Here is a 24,586-nt window from a genome sequence, read left to right as displayed (position 1 = left end):
ACATATTTAAAATAGCTGATTTAAAACCTTTGTGTAGGAAGTCCAATGTCTGATTGCATTTTTTCCTGTGTATGGGCCATACTGTGTTATTTCTTCACATGTCTCTTAATTTTCATTAGAAACTAGATATTTTAACTAATATAATCATTTTTAATTATTATTTTATTATATAAAAATCTCATCCCACCTTCTCCAGGTTTGTTGTTGTTTGTTTAGTGACTTTTCTGAAGTAATACTGTAAAGTCTGTATTATGTGTTGTGTGTGGCTACTGAAGTCTCTACTTGATTAACTTAATGGTCAGCTAATGATCGGACAGAGATTTCCTTAAAAACGTTGAACCAATAAGCATCCTAGTCTTTATGAGGGGCTTTGTGAATGTATTGAGACATGCCTTCAATGCTATGGAAGGCAATTTACAACTCTTCCTTAGCCTTTATTTCCTGTTTTCACAGCCTTAGGGTCAATACAATCTAAGGAGAGGGAGATGGAAGACAGCAACTTAAACACTACAAAGCTCAATGTTCTGACCATGATTCAGCTGATTTTCTTGAACAGATGTTTTTCAAATGTTGCAACCCTTTCATTTCCAGAGTTCTGAAATTTTTAATTTTGACAATTTTTGTCAGTTTTCTTGCTGCTTTCCTGGAAAGAGGAGCAGATTTTTGAAAGTCCTTACTCTACCATTCTAGAAGTGCTTCTCTGTCTGACTCTTATATCCTACTCTGCATTTTTAACAGCCATCCAAATATCTCTTTATTCTACACTCATAATTTCACATATATTTAAATAAATGGCACTTACGTAAAACATGCTATTATGGAAAGGCATTTCTCACTTATTAATTAATATGCTATAGATCTTTCTGTATCAGTAACTTTATCATTATTTTTAGTGGCTTGATTCCACTTAAGGCATATTCCCACATTTCAAAAAAGATTATATTGTATTTGATACCTAAACCATATATTTCAGTTATGAAGCATAACTAAAAAAAGTACACCCACAAACTGAACATCCAATTTAAAAATATTAAACCTGGTTTAAAAAACCATCAAATAAGGTTAAATAATAAATTAGATATAGTCTGTGTTTATAGATAGAAAAACTCAATATTCTGAAGATGTAATTTCTATTCAAATTAATCTATAGAATAATGCAATATCAATCAAATCTCAGTGTACTTTGTTGAGAAATTTGTCACATTGATTCTAAAATTAACATTAAAAAGCCAAGCCCCAAGAATAGTTGAAAAGAATAATATAGGAGACTTGATCTACTAGCTATCAAGATTTATTATAAAGCTATAATAATTAAAGTCATTTATAGGTTAAGACCCAAAAAGGCACTAAGCATAAAAGATTGATAAAACCGATTGCTTTAAAATCAAGAATAATGAAGAGAATACCATAAAGAAAGTTACAAACACCAGGACCAGATAGCTTCATTAATGAATTCTACCAAACATTCAAAGAGCATCTAATACCTGTACTCCTCAAACTCTTCCCAAAAATTTAAGAAGAGGCAATATTTCCTACCTCATTTTATTAGACCAACATCACCCTGATACCAAAACCTGGGGATAACACACACAAAAAAAAGAAAATTACAGACAGTATCTCTGATGAAAACAGATTCAAAAATCCTAAACAAAATTCTAGCAAACTGAATACAAGAATGCATTAAAAAGATTATACATCACGGTCAAGTGAGGTTCATCCCAGAGGCACAAGCATGGTTCAACATACATAAATCACTCAATGTGATACACCACATAAACAAAATAAAAGATAAAAATCATATGATTATATCAATAAATGCAGAAAAAGCAAAAAAGCATTCCACAAGATACAACCTCCATGTATGACTAAAACACTTAGTAAAATGGGTACAGAAGGAAACTACCTTAACATAATAAAGGCAATATATGACAAACCCTCAGCTAATATCAGAATTAATGGTGAAAAACTAAAGCCTTTTGCTCTACATTCAGGAACAAAAGAGGGTTGTCCCCTATCACCTCTGTTATTCAAAATAGTATTGGAAGTCCTAACCAGATCAATCAGTCAAGACAAAGAAATAAAAGGCATCCAAATTGGGAATGAAGAGATTAAATTGTCACTTTTTGCAGATGACATGATTCTTTATATAGAAAACTGTAAATACTCCACCAAAAAAGCTATTAGAAACAATAAATGAGTATAGTAAAGTTGCTGGCTACATATACAATGTACAAAAATCCATAGCTTTCCTATATACTAACAATGAAATTTCAGAAAAAGAATGTGAAAAACAATTCCTTTTGCAATTGCAACAAAAAGAATAAAATACCCAGGAATAAACTTAACAAAGGATGTGAAGAATCTATACACTAAAAACTATAAGACATTTCTAAAAAAAACTGAAGAAAACACAAATAAATGGAAAGAACTTTCATGTTCATGGATTAGAAAAATTAACATAGTTAAAATGTCCATATTATCTAAAGCAATATACAGATTTAATGCATTCCCCATCAAAATCCCAATGGCATTTTTTAAAGACATAGAAAAACAACAACAAAATCATATTTCTATGGAATCACAAAAGACCCTAAATAGCCAAAGCAATCCTAAGAAAAAAGAATAAGTTTGGAGATATCACACTCCCTGACTTCAGCTTATACTACAGAGCAACAATAATCAAAACAGCATGGTATTGCAGAAAAACAGACACACAGACGAATGGAATACAATTGAAAACCAAGAAATAAACCCACATATATATGGGCAGATAATTTTCGACAAAGGAGCCAAAAACATACAGTGAATGGTGCTGGGAGAATTGGAAAGCCACATGCAAAAAAAAAAAAAAAAAAGAAAGAAACTAGACTACTGTCTGTCACCATGTACCAAAATTAGCTCAAAATGGATCAAAGACCTAATAAACATAAGACCTGAAACAATAAACTGCATAGAAGAAAGCATAAGTACTAAACTTATGAACCTTGGATTCAAAGAGGATTTTATGAATTTGATCTCAAAGGCAAAGGAAGCAGAAGCTAAAATAAATGAATGGGACTGTATCAAACTAAAAAATTTCTGCACTGCAAAGAAAACCATCGACAAAACAAAGAGGCAACCAGCCAAATGGGAGAAAACATTTGCAAGCAACACCTATGACAAGGGGCTAATATCCAAAATATATAAGGAACTTATACAACTCAACAGCAAGAAGAAAAACAATCCAATTAAAAAATGGGCAGAGGATATAAACAGAAACTTCTCCCAACAAGACACACAAATGGCTAACAGATAGAAGGATATATAAAAAAATGTTCAACTTGACTAGCTATTAGGGAAATGCAAATCAAAACCACAATGAGATATGATCTCACCCCAGTCAGAATGGCTATCATCAACAAGACAAATAATAGCAAGTGCTGGAGAGGCTGTGGGGGAAAAGGGACCCTCATACACTGTTGGTGGGAAAGTAGATTGGTGCAGTCACTATGGAAGGCAGTGTGGAGTTTCCTCAAAAACTTATGAATAGAATTATCATATGACCCAGCAATCCCTCTCCTGGGTAGCTACCAAAAACATCTGAAAACATTTATATGTAAAGATATATATTCACTGCAGCTTTATTTATTGTGGCCAAGATATGGAAACAACTAAAGTGTCCTTCAATAGATGATTGGATAAAAAAGTTGTGGTACACATACACAATGAAATACTACTCTGCCATAAGAAAAGATGAATCACTGCTATTTGGGACAACATGGATGGATTTTGAGATTATTATGCTAAGTGAAATAAGTTAGACAGAAAAAGTTGAGAAACATATGACTTCACTTACATGTGAGATATAAAACTGAAAGCAACAAATGAACAAGCAACAAATGAACAAGACAAACAAAGAAACAAAAATGCATAGGCGCAGACAGCAGTTTAGTGGTTACAGAGAGTAGGGGGCGAGGGGGAATGGTAGAAGAGGGTAAAGGGGATGAAATATATGGTGACGGAAGGAGAACTGACTCTGAGTGGTGAGCACACAATATGATATATAGATGATATGTAATAGAAATGCACACTTGAAACCTATGTAATTTTACTAACCATTGTCACCCTCACTAAATTTAATTAAAACAAATACATACATAAATACAAAAAAAAATACACGCAAAAAAAGAAAGTGACAAACAACAGGAATTTATGCGATAGTGAAATAGGAAAAAAGGAGATCAAGTTTTTAAGGGACGAATGACATTTCAAATTCATGCTTGTAACTGTTTGTTCACTTGGTATTTATTTTCTTCTTTATTCTCCAAACAGTGTAACAGCTGGTAAAATTAAATTCCTATTTCTAAATTTATTCATCACAGAATGGCAATACAGAAGACTACAGAAGTGAAAGTCATATTCAAGAAGAAAAGAAAGGAATGAACATTTCCTACATGCCTATCACATGCCAGGCACTTTCATTTACATTCTCACTTACTCATTGTTCTCATTTATTCCTCATTATTCTTTGAGTTTAGGCATTATGTCTTCTTTCCTAAAGTTAAAGAAATGATCACTTTGAGGTTATTTGCTGGAAATAAAATTAAAACTAATGTATTGTTTTATTCCAACAGATGTATTCTTTCCACTTTATCCTGCTGCTTTGATATAAATTCCTTATAATTCATTGTCCTTGGGAAGATAAGAAAAATCCATATGAAGTTAAAGAAAAACAAAGCAAAAAGAAAACTGGAAGATTATATTGATAGGATTTCACTTCTACAGATCAATTTGGGGAGAATTTACATCTTTACAATATTAAGACATTTTCCATGAATATGGTAAATCCACATACTTAGGCATATAGAATAATTTTCAGGGAAGTTTTTATATTTTTATAGTTTTCTCCATACATGTCTAGCACATATTTTTAATTGTTCTTGTATACAGAAATCATATTCATTTTTTATATTGGTCTTATACCCAGTCACCACAGCAGTCACTTTTGTGACTGCACCACATTTTTTCAACCTGCTTCCAATTTTAGCACAATGGCAGTGGGCAGTTTGATACATATGCCAGTGTCCTACTTCAAGTATAAAATGTGATGTCTCTCCACCAACTTCCCATCGTTTGGAGGGACAGCTCTGAGTCACATTTTATAGATCTTCAGAAAGTCACCAGTGAGATTAAACTCCAGTTGCCCATAGCAGCAGCTGACTCAACAACACACCATGGATTGGAGCTTTTTTATTCCTTATCGCATTCTTCTAGCTGCTTCTCTGAGTTACCTCCCAAATAAATGACATACATCCTAGCTCCTTTCTCACTCTACTTTCAGATAAAACTAAAAACAGTCACCTTCCTAAATACTTGTTTTATTTCTAGTAATTTGACTGTAGATTCTTTTTGTGTTTCTATGTATTCAATCATAGCACCTTTGTATGTTGATAGATTTGTTAGATCCAAATCTTATATATTTTGTCCAATATCTTTTCTTTCTATCTTAGCCTAGCTAGACCTTCCAGAAAAAGTGATAATGGGTGTTGTTATCTTAGTCCTAATTTTAAAAGAAATGCTTCAAACAATTTTCCATTAAGAAGGATGTTTACATTCAGTTTTTGTTAGATACCCTTTATTAGGTTAAGGAAGTTTCATTATATTCATATTTCACTAAGAGTGTTTCTCATGAAAGGGTGCTGATTTTAAAAATAAGTTTTCTGCATCTTTTGAAATGATTATATATTATTTTTCTAATTTCATTTGTTAATGACATAAATGACCTTTGTAGATTTTCTGATAACAAACCACTCTTGCATTTCTGTATTAGACCAAACTTGTTTATGATGTATTGTTCTTTTATATATTGTCAGATTGATTTGCTAATTTGTTTTTTAGAATTGAATGCATTTATATTCACAACAGATATTTGCCAGTAATTTTCTTGCTCATGCTGTCCTTCTCTGGTTTTGCTATCAATGTTCAATCTAGTTGCACAAAATGTTTTGGGAAACATTCACTTTTTTTCTAGGCTCTGAAAGTTTGTATAAGTTTGGAATAACCTTTTCACTGAAAGTTTCATAGAAACTATATTTTCCTTATTTTAAAAAGCCTTCTGATTTCATTTACTTAATGATTGCCATGGACTGAATTATTTCTCCTCCAAATTCATATGTTGAAGACATAACCTCTACCGTGGCTGTATTTGGAGTAAGGATATAATTAAGGTTAAATGAGGTCATAAAGATGGAGCTCTGATCCTATAAGATTAGTGCCCTTATAAGAAGAGCAGCCATGTGAAAACAATGAGAAAGTGGTCATCTGCAAACCAGAAAGAATTCTCACCAGGAAACTTTTGATCTTGCACTTTCCAGGCTCCTGAACTTTGGGGGAAAAAAAATTATATTGTTTAAGCCACTCAGTCTATGATATTTTATTATAACAGCCTGAGCCCACTAATCAATAGTTATTAAAGTAGTTATTCAGCCTTTCTATTTCTCTTCAAGTTTTTTTAGGGATTTATTCAATCAAATTTATTGGCATATGCTACCTGTCCTTCCATAGGTGACCAGATTGAAGCAGACAGAAGTTAACTGACCTATTTAGGGGCACAAAGTTAGTTAGCTGCTTGACTGAAAATTAAGTTTCTTCAAATTGAATTTTTGGTTAATAACCCTTGCAAATATACCTGCACAAAGAAAGATTTAATTAAAAATTCTGATGCTCTAAACACCATGGACTAGAATTCTAACTTTTAATTAAATATTATTTGAGATTGTATATTCAACTAGTACAACCTTCGGCAAAAAGTTTGATAATCACATTGTGCATTACCCAGCTCATTTTCTCTCGCATACTCTCAATGCCTAATCCCCAAAGAAGAGAGCTGCCACATGAGCATTCGCCAATTATCCTTTCATAACATATTTCAGAGCTATGTGTGAATCTATCAAAAATCAGTTTTTCGGATGAGGCTGAGGCCACTGAATGACATAATCAGTATCTGTGGGTAGCTTGTAACATGGCTGTGTGTCACAGGCTTAGCAAAATGTAAAGAAAGCTGGAAAAATAGCCAAATCCATGCAGTAAGGATCCGTTGGACATTAAAAGACCAAGTCCAGATGTGAAGACCAAGGATTCACTTTGATTTTACAGTAGGGAGTAGAAGCCTGAGGAAGATGCATCCACGAGAACATGGAGGGAGTGTAGTTTCAGAAGTGTTGAGAGAGATTAGGTGAAAAAAAAATCAGTTTCCTGAATAAATCCTTCCCTCAATTTTGTGCCTTAAAGTTAAATACAAAGAACCCTGAAATCCTCAGTCAGATAGATGGAGATGGAGCCGCATTCCACCTGCAAACCCCTTGTGAAGTGTTTGTATTCTGGGGGTCACAGGGAAAATTCTGGAGAGAAAGAAGTAAGATCAGCATGCTAGCCACTACGGATAGACTGTCAATTCTAGCCCTGAGGATTTATGTAGATCATTGCATTAAACCCTCTCAACCACCATAAGAAACAACTGAAGCTCTAAGAGCCAACATCTCACAGTTTACAAAAGATCAGACAGATATTACCACCATTGGACAGAAAATGGACTTGGATATTTGCAGTCCCACTGCAGAGTGAAGGTTCTTGATACATTTACGTGCTACCTTCTTATTGCATCAGAGATGGAGCAGAGGTATCTATTGATAACTGAGCACTCATTCTGACTTCTGGAGTGGAACTAGAGCAAGCCAAATATAAAAGGTCTCCATATTTGGCACAAAAAAACCCCAGCGTTTAGGTATTTATTGTGTATAACAAATCACTGGAAGACTTAGTGGCTTAAGACAATAATGATTCATTATTTCTCAAAATTCTTCAGTCTAGGTAGGCGTCAGCTGGCATTTCTACTGTTGGGGCTGGGTTATCCAAAATGACTTCTCTCACATGTGTCCCATTTGTTAGGATGGCTGGAACCACAGGGCCTGCTCCAGTTGTTCTAGCATCTCTCTCATGCTCCACATGGTCTGTCCAATAGAGTAGCCAGACTTCTTAGTGGCTCAAGACTCCAAGATTGAACAGTCCAAGAGCATAATACCACACTATGCAAATGATTTTCAAGCCTCTGCTTACGTTTTGTTTGCTGATGTCCCATTGACCAAAGCTCAGAGTCAATAGCAGAGGAAACTGCGTAAAAAGTGAATTATCAAAAGGCCTGGCATGCATGCTGTAAAATCTGAGTTAGAAATGAGGGTTCTTTTGTTTTTTGGTTTTTTTTCTGTCTCAGGGAAAGCCATAAAGTTCAGGAAGACAGATCAGGCAGAAGAGGACTGAGAGAGCCTGGAATCAGTCCACCTGCTACAGGATGTCTGGAAGAGGATCGAGTACTTCAACTGCACTGCAAACTTCTCGAGTCCCCTCCAGCCAGGTCAAATATCAGTAATAAGTATTAGTCCAGGACACAACCAGTCTCACAGAGGCTAACATGAGAAAAATGGGATTTTACAATAAACCTACTGTGGACTTTACAAAGCAATATGAAATCCAGAAGCAAATTAGGTTCAGGAATAAAAAAGGCAGAAAAAATTGATCTCAAAGGACTAGACCCAACCATAGGATTCTAATTCCTGGTAATTTCAAGTCAAGGGGAACTAGGAATAGTGAAGATATGATGATGGCACATTAGTCTCCTGTGGAAATGGAGACAAAACAGTGTTAAGACACTCAGGGCCAAAGTACTGGGCAACAACTTCATCTCAGGAACTAGACAGACTCCTATTTTATGAAAATTAAAGCAGCATCAGAGCTATACTGGCCCAAATATGGCTTGATTCTGAATCCCTGAATACTGGTTTGGAGGTGCTCCAATACCCCCAAATCATAACCATGACTAGCCCAACCTATATGGAGCAGACATATGGCCTTTTCATATTAATGCATCCTTTCCTTTAAAGAACCACCTCTAACGCATCGTGCATGAGTTTATGGGGCTGTACCTGCCACTTCTCTACCCCACAGTGCCCACAATGGGCAGGTGGTCAGGCCTTGTCAGTAATAAGTACCCTCCCAACAAGAGAGATTGATCCTAAGTTGTGAACCTGTGTTCTAGGCAGAGACAATCTGAGGTCTCCTCTGGGATTCATTTTCAGGCATGGGGAACATCCTTTCTGTTGGGATTTTTGGAGTAGGAGAATATAAATCTGAATTTGAGTAGTTTTCTTCTGCCACGAGGAAAGTCTTTCTATAGGATAAAGTGAAGCAGCTGCAAGCACATACAAAAGACAGACAGAGAGCAAGTCTTGGTGGCTTTCCCTGATGCTGGACTTATAACAGCTCTTCCTTTAACATTGTGAGTTATGCCATTACCTTTCTACCACATGAATGACTGTATGAGGCTGCTCAGGCTGCTATAACAAAATACCACAGACTGGGTGGCTTCAACAACAGAAATGTATTTCTCATAGTTCTGGAGGGTGGGAAGTCTAAGATCAAGGTGCTGGCCAATTTGGTTTCTAGTGGGATGTCTCTACCTGGCTTGCAGTTGGCCACCCACTTTCTGTGTCTTTACATGGACTTTCCTCCATGCATGTGGAGACAGAGAGAGCTCTAATATTTCTTCTCTTTTTATAAGGACATTAAATGCTATTACATCAGGGCCCTACCCTTATGGCTTCATTACATCCACAAAGGCTCTATCTCCAAATACTGAGCTTTAACATAAGAATTAGGGGTATGGGGTACAAACATTCAGCCCAAAGCAGTAACAAATCTACCTTTTTGCCTACGGTGAATGTTTTTGTGCCCCTTACAACCCAAATAATCCTGACTTAACAGAGAGAAGGGCTATTGTAGGCATGGAGAAGTTGCCAGAGAGACCTTCATAGGTCCCATTTCTGAATTATCAAATAACTTCAATGGGCAGGTTTTGGTGCATTTCCATCCCTAGTTCCATTCTTTGAAGATGATGATGTACTGTTTCATTTACTCAATGGCATTTTTTTTTCAGCACCAATTATGTCTCAAGTGCTGGGAAACAGAAATTCAAGAAAGACCTGGCTGCCTTCTTTGGAGAACTCCCTTCCTCTCCTTTATATCTTTCCATGCACATTCACATATACTGTTGGAGGCATTTCAATTTTCAAATCCAGTTCTATTCATTACTAAACACTTGGCAAAACTAAACAGTGGTGTAGACTGTCAAGGAAAAAAAATGGATTACTCACATATAGCAACTAAAATAAACAGTCATAAATCATACCTAACAAACCCAAGCCCTGCCTGGGTAGGGAGGTGTCTTCTTTACTTTCTGCATAGGCACAGAATCTGAAATAAAGAACACCTTTTAAGAATTCAGAATCACATTCTCACTGATCCTCACATTCACGGAAGACAAAAACCTTGCTAATGGGGATGGAGCCTTTCTCCTGTGGCATATTAATCTTCAAGGAGACTAACCAATTTCTCACCAGGAAATTCCAAATTTTGTCACAGGACTGCATTATCTCTATTATTCAACCAAATTAGACTGAAGTAAGAGGATGGGATTTAAACAGATGAAAGGAAAAAAACCAAAAAACACTTTCCCTTCTTTAATATTGGATCTGAAAGAAAAATTTTATTGCTCCAAATGATCTTCTCTTGCAACAAAAGCAACTTTATACTGAAAAAGAAATTCTCCTATTTGAAGCTTGTCAGACACATACAACGAAAGGGAACAGTGTATAGTAAAGCCAAATTTTTTTCACCTGATGAGGAGAGCAAAGATGTTCCTGCCACTTCAGCAAAATACTTTTTTATTCTAAATGTTTCCTATATATAGATTAGGAAGGAAAAATTAAAACTGTCTTTGTTAACAGGTGACATGATTGACTACTTATCCTCCTCCCCTTGTTTAGCTGTCATTTAGCTGTAAATGGTGGATACATGACATTGTGTACTTGTCAAATCCACAGTACTTTAGAGCATAAAGAGCTTGAACCTTAGGGTATGCAGATTTAAAAAAGTCATTTAGGAGATCAGAAGGTCATAGAAAGGAATGCAGACTCCTACAAGAGGACCTAACTGTATAACAAATGCATGAATCAACCTCACTGAAGGGGTGGGGGGGAATGATGCTGACCTAGTAGGTAAACTTTGGAAATTAGTGGATTCTGAAAGACTAAATGAGTGGATTCTGAAAGGTAAAAGTAATGACACATAAGCACTGTATTCTAGTTAACAAAGTTACTTTTCACAGGAACATGGTTTAACAATTCTGATGCTGTTATAATTGTACGAGTATACTAGAATTGAACAATTAAGTAAATGGATGGTGGATGATGGGAGTTAATTTTCTCATCGTTGGATTGGGAATTTATAGATAGCAGTGAAAGGAGGTTAGAGTAACGGATTAGAGCTTGAGACCTCAGAACAAACACATGTTTATCTTAATATAGATGCAAATAATCGCATATGGAAATATTTATAGACATGTGTACATACATGTGTTAGTATACATCCTTGTATTTCCTGGTTAGGTCACCTGAAACCCTAAAAGAACAATGTCTCAGTCACAATGAACCCAATTAGTGCCCACATCCTGCATTAATACCATTCTCCAATGTAAAGAGCCAGGGTCCTTGAGAAATGGCTGATTCTAAGACTGGACTGGAACAGAAAATATTCAGGATGAGCCTGGAACATCTTGTCGTGTCAAATGTAAAGAAATGTTAAAAAAAAAAAAAAATCCACCATTTATGGTAGTAAGTATATCAAAGGGGCACAGGAGACAACTGAAAGAGCTCTCAATAGCCAAAGCTGGAACAATCTGAGCAAAAATAATAATAATAACATTACAGTAGTATTGGATTATAAACCAAAGTATAAAATCAATATTCATTAGTCTATATTGATATAAATAGTGAATAAACTAATAAATAGGGTGAACAAGTCTCCCATGCAGAAGAATTCCACATAATTTACGTAGACATTCTGTTTTTAAGAAAATGAAGTGTAACTCCCCACTCCAGTGTGGGCTGTGTGTGGGGACAGAGTCCCAGAAAGCAGTGTCCAGGCTCTCGACCTCACATGGAAAGGTGCTGGCTCGGGTAGTAGATGGCCATCAGCTGTGGCTAGTTGGCCATCAGCTGTAACCAGTTAGCCAATTAGCCACTGATATAACTGTGACGGCTGCGTTGGTTGGAGAGTCAGTCTGTTGGTTGGCAGGCAGAGAAGCGGACAGCAGGTTGCAGGTCATGTGGATCCTGCCTCCAGTGAGACTATAGTGGTATGACTCCCCTATCTGTGGCTCCGTGGGTGTTCCTTTTGGCCTCACAATATCCTGCATTCTTATGTGGGGAGCGGGACTAGAGGCCCCGCAGGCCGCCCTGCACGACACTGTGCATAGTGATTTCCTTCCAAAGTATACAGTATAGAAATGGAGAAAAGAGTAATTTTACAGTCGAGCACCCTGACAAACACTGCCTCAAGCAAATGATGATCAAGAGCAATATCAGCAGCAATAAGTTATACTGATAGTATGTATCCTTGCTATGATGTGATGAAGGTGGCATTTTATCTTTGTGATATTTTCCCCCCAAACTGATAACTTGATTATAATTATGAGCAACCCATCAGACAAATTTCAATAGAGGTGAATCTATAATATGCCTAACCAATACTACTCAAAACGGTCAAAGTCATCAAAAACAAGCAAAGTCTGAAAAACTATCACAGCCAAGAAGGAAGAACATAAGGAGACATGACCACTAAATTTAAGATGGATGAGATCCTAGAACCAAAAAAAAAGGAACACTAAGTAAACTAAGAAAATCTGAATAATCTATATACTTTAGTTAATAACAATATGATATTAATTCATTAATTGTAACAAATATACCATGCCAACATAAGATATTAATTATAGGAAAACTGGGTGAGAGGTATATGAGAATTCCGTACTATGTTTGCAGTTTTACTGTGTATCTAAAACTGTTCTCAAAAATAAATCTATAAAAAGAAATGTATGCACCAGCTGTCTACATCAGTCTTCATTAGTTTCACTTGACCTCCCAGTTCAACTGTTCATTGGACACTAACCGAAAAACCTGTGTCCTAATTCTCAGCAGAAAGAATTTGATTGCCCAATTTGGGTCAAATGTCTGCTCTGCCTGAGTCTAATTAACAGTGTCAGGGAGTGTCTGGCCACATAGCTCCTATTCGTAATGTTTGGACCATGAGATCAGCTTCTTTGATGTAAAGTAACTAACATTTCCACTAACTCACCTTCATTCCCCAAATTAGAAGAGAACAGACCCTCGGGGAGGGGTGAGGAAGGCTGGGTAATTTTGGAGCGGGAAGTGGTGCCTTTAGCATGAAGAGAAAACCAAGTTACAAAATGGTAACTATTCTCATTCTATCATTTCTTCTTCATTTATTAGTTGTGATACCTTCCTTTGTCAAGTACTTAGTTATCCTATGGTACAATTATATAGGAAAGACAAGTTTTGCCTTTCCTTCTATTCATCAATTTTCAAAACAAAGAGTTGATTTCCTAGCATCCTCTACAATTTCAATGAGGTGTTTTTTTAAATTTTAGTGTTAATAAATATATTTGCTGTGTTTCAACCCACTGCAGTTATTGTACTAATTGATGTTCAAAATTATCCCATTTTCAGTCAGTGTGACCTATCCACTTTTATTTTCACGCCCTTTGGGTACACCATATGTCGTGCGGGGGACCCTGCTCGCTACACCATTTGTCACGTGGGGCGGCAGGCAGGGTCTCTGGGCACAGCCAGTCTTTCTCACATATTCTCAATGGTGTCTGGTCAAGACACAAAAGCAAACATCCGCCAGTTCCACTACATGGTGGTACGTTCCCAAGCAAACAGTCAAGTGGTCCATTAAATTAGGGATGGAGCCCATTCCCCATAGTCCAGTCATTCTCCAGGGCTTGCATTAGCTCCACAATGTGGGCCCTTTCCCCAGGGTGCAGGGCGAGGGCTCCAAGTCCAGCCCAACCTGGGGGTGAGGGCCTCAGCAAGCACTTCTCAGCCCACAGGGCCACAACAACCTTCACTTTCTCCGGCCTATGCTGGTTGGGGAACCGTCCACATCTTCCCACCCCTCCACGGGGGTCCAGCTCTCTGGCAGCTGCCCCTCCTGGTCTTCCTGAGACTGAGTGTTCATACCCACAAACTTCTCCACCACCCTCCGGACAGCTTTGGCCAGCACCGTACCCTGCTCACTGCGCCATTTGTCGTGAAGGGTGTCATGCGGGACCAGAGGCCCCTCATGACACTCTGCAAGACCCAATATTAGTCTTTAATAGCTTTCTTGCTTTCAGATATAACATAATGTTCTAGACTCACCATACATGTTTCCTTCCCCAGCCCGGAAATCAGTTGTTTTTCCAAGAAGTTCAGTTTCTTCTCAGGGAAAATGACGTTTAGAGAACATAATTCAGGTGCTGGTGAGCTTGTTGCTACTGGACAGACTTAGAAAGTACATATTTTTAAGATAAAATATATTATAATATAAAAGTGACATTTCCATTTCAAATTCATTACAGAACGACAAGATTTTTACTTAATCCTATCAACATTAAATTTGCATGTCCTTTCAACAATACCAAAAATCTTGGTTCTCCAAAATGCCAACATAATTGTTCATTAGCTTTATCACACAAGCCACCCACAACCAATGCTATCAATATAACTATTGAAAACAATTTAAGATATTTTTAGTTCTTTTTATACCGAAGTACATCCCAATAAGAATGTACAGATTACTGAGTTCTAAACACACTCAAAATAGTTCTTTCTGTTTAGTTATGCCACCAATGCAATGCAATGTTAAGTTCACTTATTTCACTTTGTTTTTAATTATTAAAATTTGCTTTTTAAATTTAATTTTGCTCTATAGCTGTAGAAAACATTTACATGGTTTCAAATAAGATCTAAAAAACTGTCCTTATCAAAGAAATTTAGGTGCCATACCCCAATACCTTCCCTCTCCCATTCCTAACCATTCATTAAAATTGTACTGTTTGTCTTTCCATTTTTTTAATTTAAGCAAATGTGTGTGTATCTGCCACACTTCTTAAATCTCACAACACACGATTTTCAACCTTTGTTTTATTTAAAAGGTCCCAAATATTATTTTGTAATAGTAAGAAAATTTCTCTTTCTTTTTTTTCAGCTGCACAGTATTATTCCATTGTATGAATGTTTCATAGTTCATGATACCCTTTTAACAAGCATTTTGGTTATGTCCAGACTTCAGCTATTACAAATAGTGCTTGCAATGAATAGCCTTGTTTATATGTCTTCCTACTATATAACTTTGTGTGTGACCTTGGAAGAGAATCCTAAAGTAGAATTGTGGCTTCAAAGATAAAGTCATATGGGAGTCTGAGAATTAAGTTTGCGAACTTGTTGAAATGATGTTGCTAAACTTTTTTTATATCAAAGGGATTATTCATTATGAATTTGTACTAACGGGACAAACAGTTAACCAAGTTTACTATTTGGAGGTGCTGAAAAGGCTGCATGAAAAAGTTCGATGACCTGAACTTTTCGCCAACAATTCATGGCTCTTGCATCACGACAATGCACCAGCTCACACAGCACTGTCTGTGAGGGAGTTTTTAGCCAGTAGACACATAACTGTATTGGAACATCCTCCCTACTCACCTGATCTGGCCCCCAATGACTTCTTTCTTTACCCAAAGATAAAGGAAATGCTGAAAGGAAGACATTTTGATGACATTCAGGACATCAAGGGTAATAAGATGACAGCTCTGATGGCCATGCCAGAAAAAGAGTTCCAAAATTTCTTTGAAGGGTGGACAAGGCACTGGTGTCTGTGCATAGCTTCCCAAGGCGAGTACTTCAAAGGTGACTGTAGTGATATTCAGCAATGAGGTATGTAGCACTTTTTCTAGGATGAGTTCGCGAACTTAATCGTCAGACCTCATTCACGTACTATCAACTTTGTTCCAAAAGTGGTTCCACTGTTTTGCATTCCCACAGCAATTTATGAAATTACCTACAGCCCCAAAGCCTCACTAACAGAATAAATTGTCAAACTTCCGAATTTTTTCAATCTGATAGCTGAGATGTACAATAACTGAGCACCTTTAAGTTGCATTTTTATTATGAGCAAATTGGTCATATTTTCATATGAGTGAGAACCATTTGCATTTCGATGAACTGTTCTTTTTTCAGGCTCAATTTTCCATATGACTGGTCACCAGTTTCTTCTCTATCTGCTGAAGTTCTTTATATATTGTGAATATTAATCTTTACTTTTTATGTATTTTCAAATATATCCTCCAGTTTATTGTTTTCAATTTTGCTTATGGTGCTTTTTGCCATGCATGATTTTTAAAAATTACTTTTATGTTTTGAAGTTTATCAATTCTTTCACATACTGCATCTGAATTTTGTCTTAGGAATGTTTTCCCTGCTTCTAGCTAATGGAGGAATTCAAGTGTGATTCTTGTACTTATATGGTTTCATGTTTTACATTTAAATCCCCGATCCACTGAGAGTTTATTCTGGTTATAATTTGAGGAATAGATCTAATTTTATCTTTCTCTTTTTTTTAATTTTATCTTTCTCTATGTCATAATTCAGTTATTATATCACCACTTACTACAATGTCCATCTTTTCCTATTGTTTGAAGTGCCGGCTTTATCGTATGGTTAATTTTTATGCGTAATTGAGTCTATTTCTGGATATTATATTCTGTTCTATTAATCTGTGTGTCTGGTAATACACCTATACCACACTGGTTTCATTTATGAACACATTAATAACTAGTAGGGCTGTGTCCATGAATTGCTCTTCTTTTTTCATTAATTTCCTGATTATTCTTGCTTGCTTGTTCTTCCAAATGAGTATGTATGTTGTGAGTTAGATTTGTACTGTGGGCTTTAGTTTGCCCAACCCTGGTTTGTGGAATCTGACTCAGCATTGGCTGATTTTCTGCTCTCTTCTTGAACACATCCACAAATGTATCCTGTAAAGCCCCAGACAAAATTTTACATGCTCGACTCAGATTGGCCTTCTGAACTTTCCACTGAGTAGCTATTAGTGTTTATGCAGAGGTTTCTCATTGTCACTTTAATTTGCATTTGTCTGATAATTAATGCTGTCGAGCACCTCTTCTTTTGCTTATTTTCCATTCATATATCTTCTTTGATAAAGTGTCTGTTCAATTATTTTGCCATTAAGAAAACATCAGGTTGTCTTCTTATTGCAGAATTATTAAATTCTAAGTATTCTTTCTATATTCTGGTCTTCTATTTTTTGATTTTTTAAATTAGGTTTTCTAAACCTCAAATTATGAAATACAGTATGAGGTAAAAATCAGTATTTATTGCCTAGCACCACTTTTTGAATAATTTCTCATCTCCTCATTTATTTATGAAGACTGCTTTGTCATAGGTTTTATTAATCTATTCAATATCAGGAATTGAATCTCAGCTATTAATCAGTCTATTTTCATTCCAGTGTACCCTATTAATAATTTTTATTTTAGTATTATTTTGGATATTTTTGTTCATTTTTTAAAATGAACTTTAGTAAACTGGGAGAGGCCGGATGGCTCAGTTGGTTAGAGCACAAGCTCTCAATAACAAGGTTGGCAGTTCCCACATGGGATGCTGGGCTGCGCTCCCTGCAACTAAGATTGAAAACGGTGACTGGACTTGGAGCTGAGCTGCACTCTCCACAATCAGATTGAAGGACAATGACTTGGAGCTGATGGGCCCTAGAGAAATGCACTGTTCCCCAATAATCCCTCCCTACAAAAAATTTTTTTTTTAAATGAACTTAAAAAAAAATGAACTTTAGAAAACTTAGAAAGTTAAAAAAATCCTATTGCACTAAACCCTTAGATTACTTTGGATGACTATTCAGTGTTCAAATCTAATTCGGATTCTTTTGTGCCAGAATAAAATTTTGTTTTTCTTCATTTACATCATACAAATTTTTCTTATATTATTCCATTTTTGTTACATTATTTTCGCATATTGTCTTAACTTTTTCTGATATAAGAAAATTGAGGGATTTTTAAATATTTATTTTATATACAACTACCTTAATAAACCTTTTCAGTTTAATAATTTCTTGGTTCATTCTTTTGGATTTCCGAATAATATGCAAAAATATCATATGGAAATTATAATAATTTTGTTTTAATTTTTCATATGCATGCTTGTAATATTGTTTCAGGTTATCTTAAATTGGCGAGAAATTCAGAAAATGTTTAGCATATATTGAAACATTTAACATTTTTAGTTTGCTTCTGATTTACACAGCAGTGTCTATAATATTTCATGACTAAACATATTATTGGTTTTAAGTTAAATATCTTTCTGAGATATATATTCCCAATTTCTAAGATTTTTAAAATCAGAAATGGTTATTAAATTTAATGAAAACTTTTTGACATAGAGATAAAGTCATCTTGTTTAGGAAACTTCAGGGATGCAATCCTTTGAAAACATTTTCAATTTATGCAATGGTGATTCTGCTATTCTGCTTCTCAGTCAATTTTAGCCTTTTATATTTTAGCAGAAAATGATCAATTCCTTCAATATTATGAAAAGTATAGCTGTAATGTTACACAACTTGATATTTTACCATTTTAGAGTTTCTAATATTATTTTTAAACTTCATTTTTACCTGTTTGTAAAAGGGTCTGATAAAATTTGCCAAGAAAAAAAAGATAGAGAGTTAATCCTCATTATTCATGGATTCTGAATTTGCAAATGTACATACTCACAAAAATTTATTTGTAACAATACTCATAGTGTCTTCACTGTCATTTGCAGCTGTGTGCAGAGCAACAAAAAATTTGAATTGCCTAAGAAGCACATCCCCAGCTACGGTTGAACAAAGAGATGCTGTGTTCTCGTTTTAGTTCTCATACTGTGAAAAAGTGTCTTTATTGTGGTCTATTTAGTGCCACTTTTCTTTTTTTTTTGCACTGTTTTTGGTGATTTCACTATTTAAATGGCCTCCATGCATAATGATGAACTGTCAAGTGTTACTAAGCACAAGAATCCTGTGGTGTGCCTTTTGGAGGAAATCCACGTGTTAGATAAGCTTCGTTGAGGCACAAGGTACAGTGCTGTTGTCTCTAGAGTTCAACGGTAACGAATCAAATATATATAAATGTGTATATATATATATATATTTGAAGAGACAACTATATATATGTATATAGTTTATATACATATATACATATATGTGTGTGTGTAGATAGATAGATATAGTTTTTAAAGAGAAGCACATATAAAACAAGGCTATACATTGGTTGATGAAAATATTGTGACCAGAAACTCACAGGTACCTTATCATGTACGTGCAATGACTCAGTCTCAGATTTTTGGCTAATTCAATGTTTGTGGTGACTTTATGGAGCATAATTACCATGAATAATGAGAATCAATAATACAAATACAAATATATAAATTTTTGTAAGGGTTTTTGAATCTATAAAGGACACTGGTTCTATAATTTCATGTCTTGTCAGATTATTGAAGCAATATTGTGTTGGTCCCATAAAATGAATCAGGAAGCATTCACTTACTTTCTTTTCTATGAAAGATTTTGCGTAAGATTGTTGTTATATCTTTATAAAATGTTTGGTAGAATTCACCAGTAATCTGGGATTAGAACAGGATTCTAAATTAGAAGTCCAATTTTCTTAACAGGCCCGTAAGTGTTCATATTTTGTATTTGTTTTGTCAGTTTTGGAAAATTGTGTCTTTTAAAGAATTTGTCCAATTCCTAAGGTGTTGAAATTATTGGCTTAAAAGCTGTTTATAGTATTCCATTTGTATCTTTATAATGGCTGTAGGTATTATAAGTGGGTGTATAATCTTTATAATGGCTGTCCTCATTTCCATTACTGATTTGTATTTCCTCTCTCTTTTAATTTTATAAATCTTTTCAAAGAATGGGCTTTAAAAATTTTCCCTATTGTTTTGATTTCTGCCCCTTCTTTTGCTTCCTTCTTCTTTATTTGTATTTAATTTGCTATTTTTTCCTAGCTTCTTGAAGTGAAAACTTACATCACTGATTTTAAACCTTTCTTTCCTTTTTAATATGTGCATTTAAAGCTATAAATTTCCCTTTAAGTAATGATTTAGCTACATCCCACAAATGTAGAAATGTTGTACCCACATTATTGTTTAGAATCAAAATATTTTCTAATTTCCAGGAGTTATTTAGAAGTACATACGTTATTAAATTTCCAAATATTTGGAGATTTTCTAGTTACCTTTTAAAATATGAATTTCCAGAAAATTCCATTGTCAGTATAATTCCATCCTTTGACGTTTGTTAAGATTTATTTATACCCCAGCATATGAACCATATTTTGGTGAGTATTCCCCATGCCTGCAAAAGAAAGTATAATCAATGAGTATTGAGTATATACTGTTCCATAACTGTCAATTACATCAAGCTAGTCCATCGTGTTCAAATTGATGTTTTTGTCTGCTTGTTCAAATCATTACTGAGAAATGAATTTTAAAATTTCCAATATTTTTGTTTATCTCTTCTTCCAGTTCTGTCATTTTTCCCTTCATGCATTTTGAAGCTATGTTGTTTTTTTTTTACTGTAATGCTTAGCCCCTCTAGTGATTTGCAGTATGAATTCTTTTTTTTAACTTTTTTTTTCAGTTACAGTTGATATTAAAGTCAGAGGTTTGAAACTTTTCAGATGAAATGATATATTAACATTACAAAGAATCCCTCTTTAAATCTGGTAATACTTTTTTGTGTTAAAATCTATTTCATCTAAAATTAATAAAGCCAGATTATCCTTCTTAAGATTAGTATTTGTATGATATATATTTTTTCCATTTTTTTCTTGTTCACCTTTTATTTAAGATGATATCTCTTATAAACAGAATATAGTTGGGTTTTGTTTTTTTTCATACAGAGTCTGACAATATCTGTCTTTTAATTAGAGTGTTGGCTCATTTACATTTAATGTAATTACTGATATAGGTAACTTAATTGAGTATGTTAGTATTCTACTTTGACTTTTTTATTGGCCTTTAATCTATATCGCTTTGTGTTCTTTCTGATAATTGCTCTACAGATTACAATGTGAATTGTTAGCCTATCACAATCACAGTCTGTATTGAATTAATATCATTCCACGTCATATAAAATATAAGAAACTACCACAGTAAAATTTCTTTTAACTTCCCTTACCCTTCGTGTTACTTTTGTCACACATATTTATTTACCTCCAACACAGTATAAATTCTACCGTATATTTTCATTATGTCTACTTTAAACAATCAATCTTTTAAGGATATTTTAATGGGCTTTTGTTAAGACATGTATTAATTACTTCTAGTGCTCTGCTTTCATCTGGGATCACTTCTCTCTAGCCTAAAGAACTTCCTTTTCTATTTCTTATGGTTTGTTTTTGATATCAACAAATTATCCCAGTTTTGTTTGTTTATCTGAAAATTTTTTATTTCTTCATTTTAAGGGACATTTTTACTTGATGTAAAATTTCAATATATAGTGTTCATTTATAATATTGTTTATTTCTATATTCTTTTTAAAGAATTTTTAAACATTTCGATGTTATTTTGTTATCTATCTAAATATTTTTTATTCAGACCTCTATATTTATACTGTTTCTAATCTTACCTAATGGCTTTTCAATTTTTTTTTAATTTTGGGTTTTGAATAATTCAGCTCTCAATCAAAAGAATCTCTCAACCAAACAACACCTTTGAGTAATTATTTTTCATGCAGCTTTACATAAATGGCCTATTTTAAAGCTTTGACTGCCTTAAAAATCTGTCTGTTGCCCAAATATATGATCATGAATGGCAGCTGTACTGGGTAATTTCTCTTTATGTTGCTTCATTTTTTATGGCACGTAGTGTTTTAAAAATATAAAATCAGCCTGCTTCATGTTCTTTGAACAAAAACTGGACTTTATTTTCTACTTTGGTCATGGGTTTCTTTTCATTGCTGTTGAAATTTTAAACGTCTTCTATAAGTCCTAGTTATAGATGTATTACTACTCTAATATTACCTAGAAAACAGTGACCCCTTATAATTTATAGACTTAAATGGAAATTCTATATCTATTTTAGTGTATATTAATGCTTGCAATCTATATATCTTGATCTTATTTAGGAACACTTAAAATTTGTAGACTCTCCATTTATCAACTTTCACTATTGTTGTTTTCACTCTATCACTTTATATTTCCTTTTTCCACTTCATTCTATGAAACTTTGAAACTTTTTCTTCATCTTTGTGATTACATTTTCTAGAGTGTCAATTCTGCTTCCTACAAATAATTTGGTTCTGTTCATATATATTTAAATTCCTTGCATTCTTTTCTTCATAACAACTACCTTCCATTTTATATTGCCCTTTACCCCAGACCATCTTCTCTTTATTATTAGTTACACATGCTTCCTAAAAGTCATACTTTCAAACATTTCACTAGGGTTACTAACAGACATGGTAAATTGTGCATCCTCAAGCATATCCTCAGTGGCATTCGTGGCATTAGATAGCTTATTTCCAATCTAACCTTAAAACATGAGTGTACTTCTAACCCAATTTATGGTATGTAGCAAGCACTTATCACTTGAGCCTCTGCTGAAATATTATCCTTTGCTGTTAGATTCTCCATGTTAAGGAATAAAATACAAATCCCAGGGAGGCAAGGAAGCAATGCACATTTTCTTCTCTCCTGGTGGTGTGTCCTGGAAGCTGCAGAACAAAACTGATATAGAAAGAGATAATTGACTTGCTTGGGTTAAAGTGAGAGGTGGAATACTGGGACAATCGTAGAAGACTTTTGAATGCTTCAGAAAATATTTCCTGTGCAGTATGACGGTGACCTGCCTGATTAGTGCGCCCCTTTTTGTTCCTGAGCTACAGGAAGACAGAGAAAATGAGTCAAAACTGCTCATCAAAGGGTCCACATGTACAACGTAGAGGGAAATGTTTCTCAATTGAATCCAATCCATTTTTCAATTAGGAGAAACTCACCTCAAATGCTAACTTACACTACATTTTTATCACTCATTTCCAATGCTGTTAAAAATTTGTGTATATTCAAGGATTTTTTAAAAGGAAAATCTAGAAAAGACAGCATCCTACCACACTGCGTCCCTCAGAGTTTCCAGTGATCACTTGTAATAGAATTGGTATGTACTTGCACATCCTTTACTTCCTCCTACTGACAGTCAGTAAACACAAATTTCCCACCTGGTTTGCCTTTAAGTTTAGATATGTAACGCCAGGAGTTTGGGAAGATTCATGAGAACCATATGTGTGGAATTGACATCCTGATTCTCACTGATGGAGAACAACCTCTGGGAAATAATAAATGTCACAGCCCATGAAGAAATTAGGCCCTTTGCCCAGAACCCTCTGCCCATCTGCAGATTTGTCAGCAACAAGGAACAAAGAAGTACATGATTATAGATTTTTTTAAAGTTGAAAATCAAATGTCTTTTAAGAAACATTGAATTTGCCTTTTTTTAATGTTTCAAGGACCAACTCGAAGTCATCTGTCTTCTCTAAGAAATGTCCCCTTCTGAACTCACGTACTTAGTACCAAGGCCACAGTGTTTAGCTCTAACAAACAAAACTGACTAAAGTGCTTGGTGATAACATGTTATTATGCTGCATTTGGAATACAATGAGACATTTTATCCTACATTTTTTACAAAATTCTAAAATATAATTTTATTATTTTTTTCACTTAAAATGATTAAAATAAATTGATTTTGTTCTTCGGAAAACTCTGAAGTCACACCTATAACATGGGGATAATAATAGTATCTGCTTCAGAGTGTTATTTTGAGGACTAAATAAAACAAGTATGTAATTGCACTTAAAAATAAACAAAATAAATTAATAAAATCATTGACAAGAAATGCTCACTGTAATCATTATTATCACAAAATTAGTTTTGCATAATTAAGTGACTTTTTAAAAAGCAAAACAATGAACATACAGTTTTTTTGACTTACTCACTTTTTTTTAACATGGAGGCTCTGTTATTTTATTTCTTTCTCTAGCCCACAAACTACCAAGCATGATTTTCAACCCAAAGCAAAACTGTTTTTTTCCATTATAGACAACATATGACGATAAGTTCCTATCTGTCTCCCTAGACTATAAATTCTTAGAAAGAAGAGATTACACTTAGTCATTTCTCCATATGTCTAAGCCAAGGACCATACATACATACATACATACGGGCAACTTGCTGAGCCAGTTCCTGAGGGGATACTTTACCTGTACAGTCACATCACTGGAAGAAATTCTTCTATCCTTTGGGTGTATTTTCAGCTTCTACTTATGAGTCAGTGGAACTTTGCAACTTGTGGAACTGGTGTGTCCAGCATGCCCAGCTAGTTAAATACTCACCTAGTTTTAATTGAGCACTCTCTCTATGAGTCAGGCAATATAACAATTGCCAGGGAGACAATCACAAGATGTAGCCCCTATCTTCAGGGATCTTACAGTCTAGGAGCGGGAACAGACTGTAAAAAGAAAAATAAATCATAATTTAATGTGACAAGTGCTTCAGATACTAAGAATAAAATTGGGAACCTCCTAGCTG

General features: G+C 34.7%; 1 long non-coding RNA gene across 1 annotated transcript in view; it reads right to left on the bottom strand.

Annotated features, from left to right (window-relative positions):
- The window catches only part of LOC109436854 (uncharacterized), a 182,036-nt gene that overhangs the window by 104,318 nt on the left and 53,132 nt on the right, over positions 1-24,586 (bottom strand). The window contains exons 5-6 of the long non-coding RNA XR_016018714.1: positions 20,240-24,506; positions 14,313-14,437 (exon numbers count right to left, since the gene is read on the bottom strand). This is a non-coding gene — a long non-coding RNA (uncharacterized LOC109436854). The remainder of the gene's footprint in view (positions 1-14,312; positions 14,438-20,239; positions 24,507-24,586) is intronic.

The sequence above is a fragment of the Rhinolophus sinicus genome, chromosome 14 (assembly GCF_057876585.1).
Source record: "Rhinolophus sinicus isolate RSI-liver-muscle chromosome 14, RSI-T2T, whole genome shotgun sequence".
NCBI lineage: Eukaryota > Metazoa > Chordata > Mammalia > Chiroptera > Rhinolophidae > Rhinolophus > Rhinolophus sinicus.
Note: the sequence above shows the minus strand (reverse complement) of the source record. Positions and strands in the feature narration are given on the sequence as shown.